This window comes from Zea mays, chromosome 6 (genome assembly GCF_902167145.1).
Source record: "Zea mays cultivar B73 chromosome 6, Zm-B73-REFERENCE-NAM-5.0, whole genome shotgun sequence".
Taxonomy (NCBI): domain Eukaryota; kingdom Viridiplantae; phylum Streptophyta; class Magnoliopsida; order Poales; family Poaceae; genus Zea; species Zea mays.
Window position 1 is genome coordinate 112,284,988 of NC_050101.1, and position 19,887 is coordinate 112,304,874.

Genomic DNA, 19,887 nt, shown 5'->3' on the forward strand with positions numbered 1-19,887 from the left:
CCTGTTCATTATATATAAATACATACAGATATTGTTATTTAAGCAAATGTTATTTAAATATTCATGTTATTTGAGCTAAATGTTTTTATTACTATGAACCAGTTATTAAAATATGTTGTATAGTTAGTTGATGCAAAAAGGCTCTTCTTTTATCCTGATCCATTTACAATTATATGAAATATTAAATCAATCTTTATGCTTGTATATAACCATTGTTCATTAAATGCTTTCGCATAAATGTAAAAGGTAGTTTAAGTTATGTATTTCCACTTAGCATTATATAGTATGCATTTCAGATAGTTATAGTAAAAATTAGTTCTTTTTTGGCATATATTAATGCATAAATCAATGTATTTAAAAACAACTTCTTTTTCTACAGATCTATTCAGTATTTAATCATGAAGTCTGTTGATCGCCCGCCCAGTAATCCAAAAAGATTAACCATTGAATCCAGTCAGGAGGTTTTTTCAATTGACATTTCCAGACGTACAAGATCCAGCAGCTCAGCTCACCAAGATGATATTCCCCAAAATCAGGAGCAGAATGAGCCACAGCCAGCCCCAATCCATCGTTTTCGCAGAAAGGCGTTAGCTTGTCGTTTAAAAAGAAAACCTCCTGCTCCATCCACACTGTCCGACGACGATTTCATGGATGCTCCATCGTTGAAGCGCCATTTCAGATCTGCCTCACCTTCTCCTTCAGAACAAATCAGTGCAAAGAAGTTAAAAGTACCTTCTCCTCAAGTTCCTTGCGTGAAAAGAAGTCCAAAGTCTAATATCATTACAAAAAAACTCTCCTAAACAGAAGACTCCTAGAAAATCACAGGTAACATGTATATATTTATGTTTATTCATGTGTTAATTTTGGTGTCCAATCAAGTTTGTATTTTCCCCCACATTAAATTTATGTATAATATTATCAACAAATATGGTGTTTACTTTTTTTATTGTTGTAGTCTAGTTATTTACAAGCATGTAATAATTATCCCTTGTTTGTAAATATTGTATCATTAGTTCTAACTATATATATACCTTGTGTATTAATGCATATTCATTTATGCTTCCAGAAACTGAATATCCGATGCATTCCCTATGATGTTATTGTATCATCTTGGATAATGAGCGATCGGCAGCGCGATGCTGTCGCTAGGTTGGGATTTTCAAGCATATTTGATTTGCGAACTGATGCCTTAGAGAGCAGATCACTCATCAGGTGGTTGATGGATAAATTGGATCCACATGACATGACCATACGCCCAGGGGCTGGCAAGGAACTGAAGATAACAAAAGATACGGTTCATCTGATTTTGGGTTTGCCATGTGCTGGAGGAGGCAGGGAGTTTACTGATTGGTATGGTGAAGTGGATGCTGCTGCAAAACTGAGACGTGATCTCAATGTTGGTAAAGAAGAATTTGATGTTGTCAAGCTTCAAGACAAGATAGTGCTTGGCAACGATGATGAGCTATCAATTAGATGCTTTTTTCTGATTCTATTCAATCGGCTTCTTTTTCCTTCTGCTTCTTGGGGCATTACAAACAATGAGGTACTCATGACTTCAAACATGGCCCGAATGTCTGATATTGACTGGTGTCAACTAGTTTACACGGATTTGTGTGATGCTGTCGCACGTTGGCATAAAAGGAACAAAACAAACATCACAGCAACAATATATGGATGCTCACTCATTGTTCTGGTAAGTATTTTTTTTTGTTTAATGTGCATATATATGATATGCAAATATTTGTTATGTACTAATTTTATATATTTGTGCATTCCTTTTTTCAGATTTACTATCTTGATCACCTACATCACCATGCATCTCCTGTTAACAAATATGGTACTCCACGCATTAAGTTTTTTTGATAATGAGACCATAAAAGAGTTGGCTCGTGGTGACAGACGCCCCCCCCCCCCCCCCCGTAAAACTGGTGAACCATTCGGATATGCAGAGGTTAGACATAAACAACTTTTGTCCTGTTATGGAGATGTTAAAATATTATTACTGCTAACTGTTATATATGACTTTATACAGTTTCGTAGCCGTTCAGAAACGTGTTACGTCATTGCTCCAGAACGGCCTGTTTCTACCGTTTTCAACATATATGTGCCACGTATCAAGAATTTGATTGGCAACAAGTTGCAATTTTTGCCCTCCCAGCAGCGTCCAATGTTTCAATCATTGTTTGATGCTCATGACAAAGAGGTGGATAAATACTGTGATTCCCTTCAGCTGAGCCATCAGATGATTGTTTCGAAGCAGATTGAACTCTATGAAACATTTGGTGAAATGATCGATGAAGTTCTGAGAGCTGCAACGCAGCGCGATTCACAGCCAGAAGGTTTTAGTATTTATGTTTATTTTTTTAAACTAATCAAGTTCACGAATTATTTCCTAGAAAATAATATATACTTATACGATCTCAAATAATTTATTATATGCAGTTTTGTATATACAACTTATATATTAATTTATACTCATACAAGCAGCAACATATTTTTTCAGTGTATTTCATTTTTTGAAAACTGTATTTTATTTATGCATCCTGATAGTATACTGATGTAGTTTGCAAATGTGTATGTTTAACCATTTTTTATAACGATACCTTTATATTGCAGTTATATTTCAGTAACAACTACTATATTATTATATGTTCCAAATGTAGATAACCCCCTCACTACCTCAATGCCTCCAACAAATGATCCAGTATCCTCACCAACTGTTCCAACACCTGATAAACAGCAACATGATCAGGAAAGCCATGTTCCTACTGATCATATCAAAGTATCAGATGATGTAAGTTTTTTCATACAAACTATATATACAATGCATATATTCTATTCTGCATACAAGTTACTGTTTACTCAAATCTCAGTTGTTTCCATTATAGATTGTCAGTGGGAACGTCTGCAAAAAAGATGAAGTTATGGATGCCCCTATTTTTGACAAGACTCCAAAATCTAATGTTTGACTTCCTTATATCACAATTATTAGTATTTCATTTACAATGTATGCAAGTAACATTAATATATATGCATGCTTTATTTTTTTTAAATCCCCAGGCTCCCACAACAGACAAGCCTGCTGCTCCTAAGTTAACACCAGATATAAATAGTGTAAGTATTTACACCTTCATCATATTATGCTAATATTAATTATACCCTATGTTTCATTACGTTTATATTAATAAATTTATTGGTTACAGGAAGGACAAAAATCTGTTACACATGATACTCCTGTATCTGGTGCACCTCAGTTCGATAAAACCCCACTGACAGATGTAAGACATGTTGTCATTTTCATATTTTTCCTATTTATACACTAAGACATACATATTTATGCAACTGTTTACTAACATATATTCATATATTAGGCAACTACTGACCTGGTTGCAAAGGATAGTTCCTGTAAAGCTGCAGTCGCTGAACATCCCCATGTGTCACGTGAAGACTGTGCTCGCAACCTGCTTAAGTTCATTTTGTCAGGAAAACTAGATCCGAGCATGTATATATTAGTTATTCAAATTCCAATTAAGTATAATTAGATGAATTGTAATCAATGTTTTTTTCCCAGGTCTATCATTAATTTTGGAGGATTTGGAGGGTCTGTCCTTGATGTTGTCCAGTCGTTTGGTCCCAACAAATGTCTTGAGAATACTTTCATGCAGGGATTTATCGACTGTATTCGTCAGGATGATGTATTATACAATCCAGATTCTGTAATCAACACTCTAATACTGAATGTCAACGTTGGGGTAATTTTTTCTCCACAACTTTGTATCTTATTGCAACACTTACTGTATAAATATATAATACTAATCAATTTATTTTTTTGTCCAGACCGTTTTGAATATCGAGGAGTTTGAACAGCACAGTTCAAATCCACAGCCCTTCTCAACATCACTTCTTAAAGAACAACTTGAACCGACCCTTCCTTCAGATGAAGTTCTGAACCAGATTAAATTGGTGAGCTCTAATCAGTTTCATTTGTAAAAATGTTATAATGTTCTTTTGGTCACTAGTTCTATGTTGTATTAGTTTTAATTTTTCATATGCATAGTATAAATCATTCATAAATTTACATATATATTTAACAGATCCTGGTTCCTATGCTACGACGAAGCCACTGGACCCTTTATGCAATCAATTTTGAACGTCGTCGAATAGACATCTTAGATTCAAATCCTTATGGTACATTGCTTGGAGGTACTACATGGAAACAAATCCATAATGATCAAATGATGATAAATGGAACGAAGATACCTTGGTCCAGATTAATAATGAGAAGACTTAGCATTGCCTTACATGAAGCTCGACATGAGTCAACTGTACCAAAGTTTGGCAACTACAAGATTGCGCTCCTTCCCAATTGTCCAACCATGACACCAGGGTCAAATGATTGTGGTTTTTTTGTCGCAAACTTCCTCCGCTACTACGATTTTGATGATGGCGACTTATCAGAATTTTATACTCCGGTATGTCACTAAATTATTCTTCTAATCTTGCATATATTACTCCTTCAGATTTAATCCTACCATTAATTTGATATTATGGCTATTTCAGGATGAACCATTGGACCAACGTGCCTTTGTTCTGCATTACCTTACCTTTCATCGCAACAACATGGTTGCCCCCCTTCCTACAGAACTGCTGCCTTTCAAGTATGCTCCAAGGAGACACCGCTGTTTGAAAGCCAAGACTTAGATAGCATAGCTGAACATGATTCCCTGTGGGATCCACAAAACTGTTTTTGTTACTTGTTAAGTCACTTATGTCAGGCCTCTGATCATGTGTTTGATACTCCGTGTGCCACTTATGTTCAATGTGTCTAATGTCTATGCTACTTCGCATCAGTTTTTATTTGAAGTGTGTCAAACATAATTGTTACCAGAATGTCTATTTATGTTATCTGTTAACAAATTCTATGCTGTTTTCATCTCCAGTTTGTGAGATGGTTAATCGTTTTGCTTCCAATGTTTGGCTTATTTGTATTATCATATTGTTTCAATATTCAAGTTTTATGCATAATATATACTTCCTTATTTTATATACACTAGGTTCATCTTTTATACATTTTTCACGCTAATTATGCTAATTGTAACAAGTGTTTATGCTATATCCTGTTTGTTGTATTTGAAGTGCGAAACCGACGTATGCACTCCCATTTGATTAGTATTGTTAAGTGTATACAGTTTTATATACCATTAATGTCCAGACCTTCCGATTGCTAAACGTTCAATGCCAATTTGTTGTACATATTCTGTGACATAATTTGGGTAATTGTCTATATTTACGCAACATTTTATAGTTTTATATCAACGCATTATATAACCCTTTCATGCAAACTATTGAATTTCCAACAAGATAAAGCATAAGTCATTGTGATATTACAAGTTTCTACTAAATCGACCACTCTTTAGTCACACTTCAAATTATTCGCCCAAATCCATATGCTCATCGGCTTCTTCATTTTCCACTTCTTCATCAATACGATGTTTTTTTGCAGTCGATGTTTCATTCCACTGTGGAGCATTTGTTTTATTGTTTAGTCTTGATCCGGCTGGCCGTCCTCTCTTTCGATTAGACAGTTTTGCTAGCCTTGCCCTGTTCTCTTCCACAGACATACATGTTCTGCTGTTATGCCCATCTGCTATTCCACACAAATGGCATCTCCTATTCTTCTTTTTCTCTCCTTTCGCACCTAGTCTCATAATCCTATCTTCTGAATTTTTGATTGTCCGGCCTTTTGGTCTTGCACGATCCGGCATACTCAGATTTATAACATCCACATTAAAATTCAACCTCTGCATAATAATAGAAGTTACTATTTAGTATACGCATATTTACATATATTTATACCAATCAGTAAAATCATTTATCAATGCTCACCTTTTTAGCTTCTGAGGATGCAGCAATATGTTCCATTTGTTCATGTGCTACGTGACACGGAGAACTTGTATCACCAACCTCATGTGAAATTCTCATGTTGTCCTCCTTTAGAGCCCAACCCAAATACATCAACATTTACATGCAGCATAAATATATATTTTCATTTTAGACAAATGAACAATATTATTTTAATATGTACCTGGTTACCAGTTGTTATTATTGTTAACGCATGTTCACATCCAGTCCTGGTGTTATGCGAATCCTACAAAATATTATTTGCTTATTACATTGATTTTATATATACATTATGTACAATACTTCATGCAAGCTTATATATCTATCTTTTACATACCTTATTATGACATGTAATTGTATTGTCATCTTCCATCCCATCGCCAGCATTATTTTTATTCAACTCTTCTTCCTGGTACAAAATAACATGTTACTATGCATAATTTATGTTACAAATAGTATAACACTAAAACATCTGGAATATTATTACCTTGTCTTCCTCATTATCACTAACATTTGTTGACTCATTACATCCAATATCTGGCTCTAATCGGCTTAGAACGACATCGAGCTCATCCAACACATCCATCGCCTTATCGTACCCTGCTTTTGACATACACGTCTGGCGAACTACTTTCATTGTTTTCGTTAACAACATTTTCTGTCTGTATGATTTAGTAACTCCATCCTTCCCCCTGAAGCTCTTATCAATTCTTTCAAACGGAACATCTTTTCTTGATGAGACAGTGTACCTTTGCAATATATACTTTGAAGGTATCTTTTCAACTTGAATATGCATGAAGGCTCTTAAAAGATGAACACACAATAGACCTGACAACATGAAAACGAACCATTATTTCAAAGATATACATTAATTTGTACTACAATCATCAAATTCTCTAGTATGCAAATTTTTTATGCTAACCAACATAATACGTACAAACCTGTATGTTCCCACTGTTTGCACTCGCATGTATACTCCCCAGCTTCTATGTCTGCTGTTATCTTGAATTGATGTTGTCCCCACACAATTTTATTAGACCGTTTTGTATGCTGTACGATCCATTCATTATCACATCCGTCTGGGTCCTTTAATATTTTGTATGCAGTGGCGTATTTCATTGATTCCTCAAATCTATTCATAACAGCTCTGGTGTATGCTCTAGAGACTCTCACTTCGAACCTATATAATGTATCTGTTGTCCTTGGTGCCTATAACACATTATTATCATAATTAAACAAATTATTTACATAAATGTATGCAAAACGTTATTGCTAACAAGCACGACATACCTTGCTCACCAATGCCTCCTTTGATTCTTTCATTTTCCTGCTGTGCAACATTTTCATCATTTGTTTAGCGAACTCATGCAGTGGGGTGTTCGCATCTACATGTGATTGCTTCACTAATCTGTTCATGCTCTCACTTCGTTGTGTAGATACCATTACCCCACAGAAGTCATTTTTAAAAAAATGCAGGTATCCATTCTTTTCTTATTTCATATAATTTGCGTAGAGTCATATCTTCATGAAGATTGAACTCCTCTAGCATCATTTCCCAGGCACATTCAAACTCATGAGGAGTTAATGGATGATGTATAATAGACCGGAATGTTGTTTTAAAATCCTTAACAGCAAACCTTGCATATATCTCATTTAGGAATGGCATAAATCTGTTCTATACATGCCATAAGCACAGTCTGTGAACTGTTTTTTGGAAATACAGTTCTCAGAGCAATTGGCATTGCATGATCTTGATCTGCAATTGCTCACAGATTATTCAGTTATTTTCACAATAAATTAATTCACTGTTTTGCATAACAAATTTATATATCACATACCTGTAAGCATAACTCTTGGACCCTCGCATCCCATACATGTTTTGAATGAATTGAAAGCCCATTCAAAAGTACGTACAGTTTCATCTCCCAACAAAACAAATCCAAACACTGTACACTGCAAATGGCTGTTAGCTCCAACAAACATGCCCAGTGGTTTATCATATATATTTGTCTTGTGTGTTGTATCAAATGTCACAGCATCACCATAATCTGCGTATTCCCCCTGCATACTTGCGTGTGACCAAAAAATACTAACTATTTTCCCATCATCGTCTAGCTGGAAATCACAAAAAAATTGTGGATTCTGTTTCTTGCATTCTCTAAAGAAAGCCAAAAGTTTGGCTACATCATTTGAGCAATTTTCTCTTCTCCTGGCTGCCCTCCTACATTTGTTTGCACAAAAAATTATTACACACACATTTACTATAGTAATATTCATGGCTATTGATATATACACATGTTACAAAAAAGTATTGCTTACATGTTTTTCAGATCTTGAGCAGTTACCGGTACGTTCTCCGGCCCATCATGCATTTCTGATATAAAATCAACTATGCAATGCTGCGGCACTCGGCTATCATGCATTGCATCCACAAAATTTATGAACTCAGCATCCCTAATTTTGTTGCAACGTAAATGTTGTTTCTCTGCTTCGTCAGTTATGAACTCATGGTTATGCTCCAAGTTTACCAGTTCAATTTTTGTAGCTACAACCATTTTGTTTTCATCATCATATATTTTTTTTAATTTTATTCCAGCTTTGCATTGCGTACGCCCCGATGATCTATTCCTCATCCTAGGTGTATCATTTGATTTTGCTGCACTTTTACCTTCACGTGAACAATTTATCCACTTACTGAATGTCTTCTCTCTGTATTTCTTCAGTGGAAATCCAACTTCATATGCATACCTTTTATAGAATTTATATGCATCATCAACATCCTTGAAAGTCATCCCTACCGTTGGCACTATAGTTGGATCAATGTTTTTTGCCTGCTATTTCATTGTCATTGTGGTTTGTACCATGGAATATGTTCACAACAATATAATCAATCAATAATCAAATACAGCGATTGGACTTACATGTGAACGCAGTATCTGTGGCGTATCCATCTCCCTGGAGCTAATATTGGACATAGGAGGTCGAACCCTTTGTTCTCCTTCTTCCCCTATGCTCATCTCGGCGATCTCAGGACCCATTAGAGCAGGAGGTGGTGTCACCAGTGAGTTACCACCAACTCCTCCCTTTGTCTCTGGATCAAGACGAACGCCATCTCCTTCCATCGCCGGCGACCCTCCAGAGCCGGCCATCTCCAACTCCGATTAGTTATGCAGGCTTAGTGGTCTTTTTTTTCCGAATGAAAGTAAATCTCGGATACTATAAAAGTAACCGCATCCACGTTTCCAGGGTCTCCCCATTATTTCCAAAACTGTCCCGATATTATGGCGACGCCTTTGTCAAACTTAAATTCATAATAAAAAATTTATGCACAATGCCTCAACGTTTTACGCCAAACGGTATATACTATTTATGCATCTATTATGCCGTTTCGGTTTTATGCCATCTCTTTCAACATCTTATGCTTCATTTTTTTACCTTCCGCACATTACTTCCCATGCAAGATCCATAATTTACATGCCCACGTATCCCAGTAATCACGTTTGCATGTGGAATCTATTACCTTTAATTCCGCGCAAATCCCTTACCATTCAAACAACTGTGTCACGACGCCGTCTGTCCTGCATGCCGCCTCTCAGCCCCACGTTAAAACACAGGCGCGCCTGTTTCATCGACCAGACATCGGGAACCGACCTGGGCTTCCTTTAATATCCGAAGCCCAGGGCTCCCGTTATACCTGCCCTATATATATATATATAACTTTTACATAATTTAACAAGGCCTTTAATCAAATCAGCAAGTGATGGTAATGTACTTAGCTCTGGATGATTGCAAACATCAAGCTAATAATTTGGAAATTAGTACTTTAATTAAGACACTTCTTGATTAAGAAACCAGTAGGGTACTTTTTTTCTACTGAGGTGTGTATCCTTGACATATCAAAAGTGTCAGTTCTTGGATCCAAAGAAGCACAAAGCGACAAAAGCTCTATCGTTTGAGAGCTGAAGCAATCTTCTAACTATGTTAGTTGTTGATCAATTGTCACATTAAACACATGTACTTTATAATGATAAAGAGTTGTAGTGTTATCATGCTTGTTTCTAGACTTGGTCGCATCAGACACTCAACATGGAATAAGAACTATAGTGCTTTAATTACAAATTGTCTTAGTCCATGAGTCCATTTTCTAGCTAATTAATTTGATCAATTATAGTTCGTTGTGGCATAGTAACAATACTAAAATACTAAAGTAGGAATCTTAATGAATGGTCAGTTGATGAGATTTGACTTTGTACAATGAATCTACTATATCCATGAGATAATTGATGAATTTTGGAGAGAATTCAAAAAGAAACTAGCCTCGAGAATTTATTATAATTCGTCAGCTTAAGTAGATACATGGTAAATTTGTCGCACACACGACAACTATCAGGGGACAACTTTAGCTCAAATTCATCAATTTTATTATCAGCGACGAATTTAATGCTACAAAAATACGATGTCTTTATATTTGTATAAAAAAGTTATTTTGACCAAGTAAAAACTACATGATTAGTACTAACTATATGTATAAGGAGACACGTAGTACGTGCACGATGTAGCAATCATGAGTGTCCTGCATACCATGCATGCTGCCACCATCGTGGATGAGTCATCAGGTACGTACGCGCCCAGCATGATAGTCAAGATTCGTCCTGCTGCTTGTTGCGGCCTGCGTCGCTGCGCACCTACGGAAACAACGCGCCAGGGACGGACCCGGCTGATGGCGTACGTGGACCACCTGCCTGGGCACGCCGTTCGTTTGAACTGACAGCGGAAGCGGACAATGAGCTTGAGTCCGGCTGTCCGAGATGGTGCGGCGGAGCCTAACTGTCACACCCAGATTCTCTACTAACTATTAAGGGGGCAGTGTAGACTGCCCCCGCTCCCTACCGCACGCGCCAGCAAAAATCCCCCCGCAACCGCCTCCCGCACCTCACGCCCGCGCGCCGCAGCCGCCGCGAATCCAGCTCCAGCACGCCCACGCCAGCGCCCGCAATGGCGCACGCCCGCGCCAGCGATCCGCCCACGCACCGCAATCGCCGCCGCGAACGCGCAATCCCCGCCCGCCCACCATGTTCTCGCAGTGGATGTCACCGTACCGCACGAGCGCGACCTTGCCCGCGACGTCGACCCCGCGGGAGGCGAGGTAAGCATAATCCTCGTTGTGGCCGTAGTTGGCGTAGACGACCTCGGCGTTGTCGGAGCCGGATCCCGAGTAGGCGAAGTACGTCGGGAGGACCTCCGCGGAGGCCTCAGCGTACGGGTCGCCTTTGTAGGTCTCATGCACCAAGGGGAACGGCCTGGCGGCAAGGCCGGGTGCCGCGGCGAGGGAGAGGGAGCGGTGTGGACGGGGTAGGAGAGGAGAACCGAGTAAGGGGTGATGTGTGCTGGGAAGGAGAGGGAGGAGAAGGCGTGGAGCACGTAGCGGGCGGCGGTCGCGTTGGCCTCGATGCCAGCAACGTGGGGGCGGAGGGTGAGCGCGCGTTGGTGGGCCGCCGCGGTGGCGTTGGAACCGAGGGAGAGGAATAGTGCGCTTTCGACGTCGCCGTCGACGCTGACGCCGACGTCGTTCCCCGCCTCTCCGCTCACCAGTACAACCAACTCCTCCACCTCCTCGCACATCAACGTGTCACGCCACCGGTCTGTGGCCGCCAACACCGCCAAGGCAATCGAGTGCGTCGCTGATGGCCGCCATCTCCGCCTTTGCCGCCTCCGTCTCCTAGAAGATTCCGCGCAGGCGCTCGTCCGTGACACACGAAGAAGATAATCACAAAGATAATCACAAAAGAGATAATCACAAAGATCGAAGAAGCTGCAAAGCCGCTTGGCTTTGATGTTCAGAAGAAAAAATACAAGGTATTTCCTACTGAAGTTTGTTATGTACAATATTCATCTTGTTGCTTTCGACCTATGTTGTAAAATTTTGGCTGGAATATCTAGATAGTAAGTAGAACTGCCATCTTCCACACACCTCAGATCTGAATAAGGCTGTGTCTGCTCTTTCCAGATGCGGATGGAGAACCCGAAAGCAGGTAGAAAGGGCAATCTGAATGTTGCAACTGAGGTAGCTGAAAACATCAACTTGACAAATATCAAGATTGCTGAAGCATCGAAAGAGAATAACTCAATTCCTTTCTGTTTGTGCATGCCAACTCTTAGGTCTTCCAAATAGCCCCATCCCTACATGTAGTCGAGCTAAAGAAGGCGAAGGGGGACACTCTGAGTTCCAAAAGGTACGGTCTCTACTAATCCTGCCACACGACGGTTCTCTGTATGATTTAACATTGGCACATTGTACTAATACCCAAAATTAACTGTATTGTAATTGTAAAACAGTTCTACAGAAGCCTGTCGACCCAGCTGAAGGATGTTGTGTGGAAGTGCGACGGCGAGGTGGGCGGCAACAGCACGGCAGCATGAAACCGCCCTTTGAACTTTCCACTGGACGGCACCAGTTTTCCTTTGTACATAGCTTCTCTTTCGTATGATCCTGTGTCCATTGCAGAGTCAGTTTTGCAACAAGTTCTTTGGTTTATTTGTTGACGGCGAAAACAACCGCCCTGGAGGCTGTTGTGGATGAGCTTACTGGCGTGTTTAGTTCGTTTCACGGTCGGGAGGTTGAATGGAATGGGAACCACAATCAAGGCTGTAGTAGTTTGTGTAGTAACGAGGTATCGAGGTAGATACATCAGATGGTGTAAGGAAGTACCAGCTGTTAGTTCATGGCTTCAAGCTTAGCCCCCCTTCAATTTGTTTGATGATGTATTACTTCACAATAAACATTATTACTTAGATGTATGAGGTGAGCACACTTGGTCTTTTGTCCTCTTTGTGCTATTTTGCGTGATAATTGAATTTTAGCAGGGGCAGATTCAGGTGGTTGCGTGTTAATTGAGTTTTAGATGTATTATTCTTTTCAAACGAAGGTACTATTGGCAGATAGCAAAGTTTTATCACTAACCATCACATGCTTAAAATGCATATCATCCATTTCATACAGTTCATACATTCTGGAGATGGATAGGTTCTCTTTGGGAAGGCAAACAACAGGATATGCTAAGAGCTTCTGCTTTCATCAAGTGTGCTGACATTTTCATCTCCATCTTCTTCACTGATGGACGGGCATCAGATGCACTGTCCAGCGCATCGTCAGATCCAACCAAATTGCTCTCAACCTTTGTCTTGAGCAACGACCTTGTAAACCTTCTCTGAGGCTTCTCCAGGAGCAAAGCAAAATCAAATGAGGTATCCTTGCTGCCATCTGGTGTTGCCTGACTTTCACAAGCTGCAGACTCTTCTTTGTTTGGCTCATGATTCTTGAGCAGCAATCGAGTGAAGCGTCTTGCAGGCTTGAGCTCGGCAGTAGCCACAGGTGTGGCAGTGTCCTCATAGCATAACAGTGGACATCAATACATTGTCAATGGCTTGCTGCTGTAGACTTGCTCCACTTGAGTTTGAGTTATCACACTGTTCATTTCCAGCTACAACGGTTGATCCAGCTGCAATGGTGGTTTCCAGCAAAGTTGGTTCTACTGCTGCAGTATCAGCCACAGTCAGCTTCGATGCTGTATCCTCCATGCCCACATTGAACTTTGATGCACCATCCTTTGTGGCCACATTCGGCTTTGCAATCACTTCCATTGCGGAGTCATCTGCTGCACTATTTTCTGATGCGAGCAGATTCGGGTTGGCGATCACTTTCACTGTCGAGACCTCTGTTGCTGTTGCACACCCTATTGCAGTCTCAGGGTGCGATGGTTGGGGGATTCCAGCATCGTTTGTGGGATGAGCTCTTGATTGGCATTGGAATCGGATCGGTGGTCAGAGGCAGTGGGAGGATTAGATCCATGGAGCGGTTGGATGATGTCACAGAGGGGCTGGTTAGGCGGCTCGGCGTCGATAGGCGACATGGGCGGGGAGATGAGATCGGCTGCGGAGGCGAGGCCGAGGGGGGCGGATCTCATGCGCCTCTTGGGAGATGCTGATGCCAATGGGTTCGGAAGGGAAGAGATGGGGCGGCCGGAGCGCGTGCGGCCGGGGGAGGCCGAGATCTCGGACAGGGACTAGAGCGCGAAGGCGAGCTCGCGCTTCATAGCCCGTGGCGACGGCGGCGACGATGAGGCACAGGTCATGAGATGAGAAAGGGAGAGGATTAGGCAGCGAAACGATTAGGATTGCATGGGTTCCGCTCTATTGCTGCTTGCTAGGGTTTGGAGCACGGGGTGACGGGGTTGGGAATTGGGACTTGGGGGGGAGGGAAGGAGGGTGGGATCGGAGAAGACGACGATGAGGCCGAGAAATAACCAATCGCCCGCTGCAGCATTTACTTTCTTTATTAAATTACTAGGTATATGCCCGTGCGTTGTTACGGAGTCAATATTATAAAACACGATATTTTTTACCTATCAATGTGTTTTCCGCGACACAGAATCAACAGAGTTTATAATCGTGACAATCCCAACGGTAATTATTGTGTTCTTAGCTCCCCACCCCCCTAGAATATGTACTCCCTTGAAGGTAATATTTTACCGCTATCTTTTGCACTGGTATTTTTCAGGTGATGGCAATCAGTGAGTCATCAAGATTGCATTCTTCGTTGCAAAAGGAAAGTGTTCCTATAAGGAGACTCATTGTGAACCAAGTTCTGCCACCTTCAACATCGGACTGTAGATTCTGTGCTATAAAAAGAAAGGTACAAATGATATGACACCGACAGTTTAAATTTTCAGTTAATACCTGGTTCTTGTAAAAACCACTAGCCTGCAGGAAAAGTTATGCATCTTATTTTCTTCACGCAGGATCAAACGCGTGCATTGGATATGATACGGACTGACCTAGAGTTAAAAGGTTTGAATATTATCCAAGCACCTCTTGTGGACATGGAGATTAGAGGTGTTCTGGCTCACAATTTTTTGGGTGATATATTGTGGAAGTAACTTCAGTTATGGGAAACAGGATCGCTTATAAGGGTGCTTAATTGGCCAATATCACTGTTAGCCTTCTGCACAATTGCACTGCTCTACAACTAGCAATCTGTGGGCTCTTCTGGTTGTTTCCAGCTAACAATTGCACAATAAGCTTAAGTTGTTTCCAGCTACAATACAGCACAACACATTCTCCATGGTGCGTTAAATCTGAGTAGAAAGCACTGAATTGGAGGGTTTTGCTGCACTCCTGCACTAGCATTTGATGACTTGTTACTCTTGGCAGTGATGCAGATTGGATTTAGCCCTAAATTAGGCTAATTGAAGTGAAATGATGTAATATGTAGAATGATGATTAATGTTTCTGCATATTAATGGATTTTATTATAATATGTTGCCGCCGTAACAACGTACGGGCATACAACTAGTTAAAGAATAAAGCCGGGTGTATCTCATATATACGCCAGAAAAGACAACAAATATAATAACAGAGTACAAAAAGATAAATATCATAAATATCATAAATGTACTTATTACATAGCGGAAGTTTTACAAAAATAAATGATAAAATAAAGCGAACTAAATATTATTCTCTGCCGCCATAAAGCTGACTGGGAGACGCCACCTAAATCAAGTCGAAAGCCTTATTGTTAGGTGGCTCCTCTTCGACCACCTGTTTTTCTCCTGTGGGGGGTGTGAGACAGCAAGGGTGAGCTCACATATGTTCATCACTCAAAAAGTTGTGGGAAATAATGTGCATGAACTCACAAAAAATGTGAGTTCAGGTGAAGTGTAAGGCTGATCAATAAATTAAAGGTTGCAGCTGAGCATTACTTTTATAAGTTGGTCCACATTTTATTAGCAATACTAAGTGTAAATAAATATCAAGCCATAGTAATAATAAATAAAAGTAATAATAAAATAATCTCAATGCAATGCAAATGACAAATTGAATTTTAATTCCATAGATTAATCATGTGAGTGTCCGAGCCACTCATGACCGTGAGCACGGCTAGTATACCAATTTTACACTCTGCAGAGATTGCGCATCTTTACCCACAAGTCGTGTTACTCATTTCCCACGGAGTTGATCAGACCACATACACCTCTACCACTATGAGGCCTTTAGAAAGTTCCAACAGCTTCAGAAAACCCGCTACAGTTTCTAGGAAGCTCTAGTTCAGTAATCCCTCGCCTGACCGCCATCGCAGCAAAATCAACCCAAGGACCTCCCTACACTGACCACTCCCCTACTGCCTTGCCCATTTCGGGTAAGGTAGTCATCCACTAGCTTTACTAGTTAATCAGTCAAGGGCATCCCACACTACCCTTGTGGTAGCACTGTTTTCCCGGGTGGTTCTCCATGTTCCCATTAACATAATGATTTTATCATGACAGAAAATAATAACTTATAACAAAAGTGTAACAATGAGTGATGTATATCTTCATACCCAAAACCACATAAAGCAATAGCATATACTACAAAAAATATTCAGTGGTAAAACAAGGTATAAAGATAGCAAAAACTGGGTAACCTATTGGATCCCATCAAAATTATCCTATGCAGATCATTATGATTAATAAGAACATGACGGGGTAAAAAGGAAGTGATCAAGGGCATAACTTGCCTTCAACGAGCTCCTGCTCACCAGTCTCTACCAGCTGAGGCCCTGGATCCTCTGTAGCTTGCTCGTCTACCGCATCAATACAAACATACATAATATAAAGGAGAAATTAACATCACATCAAACATGTAAATAAAATACACAATAAAAAACTATACAATAAAATAAGATCCTAGGAACAGGAATCATTAATTTTGTAGTTATAGATTTTAAGATATGAATTTTTCTGAAGGTTTTATGTGCTAAATACTAGATTAATTAGGAGGTAAATTTTAATAAGACTTTCATGTCAAAACAGGGGTACTATTTGATAGAGAATAATATTACAAAATTATAGGAAGTGGAATGGACTAATTTGGAGTTTATATGAATTTTCTATGGTTTATACAAGTTCTAGCATTTATTTTCTCATTAAAAATCATTTCCTGTTATTAATTATCTATTTCTTATGAACTCTGAACTGGGCGCAATATTACATAAAACAGCAGGGACCTCGGGGCAATACTCCACAGACACTGTGAACAGTCCCATGTGGATGGCGGGTTAGTTTCCTGGAATCCCAGGGACTATTTAGCAAAAGCTACACGACGAAGGGTATGGCGGTTTACTGACCGTTGGATCTCGCGCGACGGCTAAGATTAGAACTCTGCTCAAATCAAACCGGTATCCATTATGGGCCCTCGGATCCCAATCTAACGGTGGCTATTTTATGAAAGCGGAATCGGATCGAGTCCGTCAGATCTCATCCCACGGTCCACGATCAATATCCGAAAGGGTACCCCGTGTTCTATATCGACCGTGCGATGGTTATCGGACGGTGCCGATCATAGCCCGGATCTAATCTCCCTCCTAGATCTCTCTCTCTCACGGTCACGGCCAACACCGGCGACCCGTGCCCTTTTCCTACGGCGATGCCATGGCTGGCGCCCTCAATCCAGGTGTCCCGGCCCCAAAACTTGAATACGAGCAGCGCTACACGTTGAGGGAAATAAAGCGAACAAGATGGCCAAGGACTCACCACCAATTACTACGCGGACGACTCTGGCCACGCGGTGCGGTCACGGTCGAAGTCCGACGAGGAATTGCCGGCGCGCAGAGCCTCAATCGCGCCAACCGAGGCCGAGCGCGCACACCGGAGGTTGCGTAGAAGACCTCGGGCCAATAATTCTGATCATTCCCGCGCCGTAGCCGCAAAACCACGGCGGCGTAAAAACTCTGCCCTCTCTCACCTCCGAGCCTGTTGTTCTGTCTCGCTAGGTAGAGAAAAAGGATGGGGCCTCATGCCCAGGTCTTATGGCCGGCCGCGACCGTGGGTAGGCACGCGCCCCGCGATTTCTCTGGGCAGCAACGCCGTACGATCCGCGCGGACCACGGATTCCGTTGGTGGTGCGTCCACGGCGTCTGTCGAGCTGACCCCACCTGGCAGCGATTCCTTGCGCGAGGAAAGAGCAGCGACCGTTAAGCGGACCCCCGGTGTTGGCGCCACTGCGCAGGTCCGACACGGCTGACGACTGGGCCCCCAAGCGCAGTGAGCGCAACGGCGGGGACGCGGTTAAAGAATTCGGTTGGCTGCGCAGAAGGGCTGGGTTAGTTGGGCCGGTAGCGCGGCTTTGGGCCCAGAACTAGTTTTCCCTTTTTTTCTTTATTCATTTTTTCTGTTTTCTTTTCTTTCCATTTACAAATTCAAAATTCAAATTTCCATTTAAATTCCAACTCTGTGGTAGTTTGTCTTCAGAATAAATATTTAATTTAAACATACTCATATGGAAAGGATTTATTTATTTATTTATTATATTATGTAGCATTTTCTCTTTCCTTTTCTAGGTTATTTTCAATTTCCCTAAATCGTGACTTAGGTTAACTTTCCAATTTGGACTTAATATTTTTCTAAATGCGCAAACAAATAAATCCAACATGATGCATAGTTTATTTTAGGTGTTATTAATTATTTGTTCCCTTTATATATGGTTATTAGCATGTTACAATGAGTATGGGGCAAAAACATATAATGAGATCTACTATCTTCATATGGTTTACAAGTTGGGTATTACAAATCCTACACCCCTTAACAGAAATCTCGTCCTCGAGATTTAGGAAGGACTATGGAAAAGATGGGGAAAATCTATGTGAAGCTCTTCTTCTCTCTCCTAAGTAGCTTCATCCTCTCCATGGTGACTCCATTGTACTTTGCACATCTTTATCACCTTATTTCTTGTAACTCGAGCCAAAGTGTCAAGAATCTTGATAGGATATTCTGTATACGTCAGATCATCTTGAACACTAAGATCCTCCATTGGTAGTTGCTCCTTGGGTACCCTGAGGCACTTCTTCAATTGTGATACATGGAAGACATCATGTACATCCGCAAGATGATCAGGTAGTTCCAGTTGATATGCAACATCTCCCACTCGCTTTAAAATCAAGAAACGTCCAATGAAGAGAGGAGACAACTTTCCTTTAACTTTAAATCTTCTCATACCCCGGATTGGTGACACCTTCAGATACACGTGATCACCCTCCTTAAACTCCAGTAGTCTTCTCCAGGTATCAGCATTGCTCTTCTGCCTTGATTGTGCAATTCTCAAATTCTCTCTTATCATTCGCACTTGTTCTTCTGCCTCTTGTATAAGTTCAGGCCCAAAGAACTGCCTTTCACCAGTTTGATCCCAATATAGTGGAGTCCTGCATTTTCTGCCATATAGAGCCTCAAACGGTGATATCTTCAAACTGGCCTGATAGCTATAATTGTATGAGAACTCCGCATATGTAAGCTCTTATCCCAACTGCCACCATGTTTAAGAGCACAAGCTCTTAACATATCCTCCAGCACTTGGTTAGTCCTCTCGGTCTGCCCATCAGTTTGAGGATGGTAGGCCGAACTAAAATTTAACTATGTATCCAAGCTCTCATGCAACTTCTTCCAAAACCGAGAGGTAAACTGTGATCCTCGGTCTGACACGATCTTCTTAGGCACCCCATGTAGACAAACTATCCGAGTCATATACAATTCTGCTAGCTTGGCTCCCGTGTAATTAGTCCTCACCGGTATGAAATGAGCCACTTTCGTCAGTCTGTCCACAATCACCCAAATAGAGTCATACCCTGCAGGAGTGCGGGGTAGCCCAACAATGAAATCCATACCAAATTCTTCCCATTTCCACTCGGGTATCTTTAGCGGGTGCAGTAGTCCAGCTGGTCTTTAAGGTTCGGCCTTGACTCTTTGACACACATCACACATAGCCACATGTGCAGCAACATCTCTTTTCAGCGCATACCACCAGTACTTCTGCTTCAAATCTTGATACATCTTAGTGCTACCAGGGTGGATAGAGTAATCAGAATCATGGGCTTCCTTCAATATAGTCTCATGAAGGCTATCAATCTCCGGAACACATATCCGATCTTTGAACCATATAGTGCCTTGCTCATCTTCCGTG

General features: G+C 40.9%; 4 long non-coding RNA genes and 1 pseudogene across 4 annotated transcripts; 3 read left to right on the forward strand and 2 right to left on the reverse strand.

Annotated features, from left to right (window-relative positions):
- Window positions 1-2,974: 2,974 nt before the first annotated feature.
- On the reverse strand, window positions 2,975-14,033 carry LOC109940501 (uncharacterized; annotated as a pseudogene).
- LOC103631285 (uncharacterized) lies at window positions 3,434-3,865 on the forward strand. The gene is made up of 3 exons (XR_002263154.1): window positions 3,434-3,502; window positions 3,572-3,752; window positions 3,838-3,865. It is a non-coding gene; the product is annotated as an uncharacterized lncRNA (long non-coding RNA).
- LOC103631286 (uncharacterized) lies at window positions 5,893-6,315 on the reverse strand. Its single transcript, XR_002263155.1, has 3 exons — window positions 6,239-6,315; window positions 6,086-6,148; window positions 5,893-5,991 (listed from the first exon to the last, which is right to left on the reverse strand). It is a non-coding gene; the product is annotated as an uncharacterized lncRNA (long non-coding RNA).
- On the forward strand, window positions 11,678-12,764 carry LOC111589573 (uncharacterized). Its single transcript, XR_002748653.2, has 3 exons — window positions 11,678-11,757; window positions 11,909-12,134; window positions 12,238-12,764. It is a non-coding gene; the product is annotated as an uncharacterized lncRNA (long non-coding RNA).
- Window positions 14,034-14,313: 280 nt separating the features above from the next.
- LOC103629768 (uncharacterized) lies at window positions 14,314-15,215 on the forward strand. Its single transcript, XR_554618.3, has 3 exons — window positions 14,314-14,364; window positions 14,459-14,593; window positions 14,700-15,215. It is a non-coding gene; the product is annotated as an uncharacterized lncRNA (long non-coding RNA).
- Window positions 15,216-19,887: the final 4,672 nt, after the last annotated feature.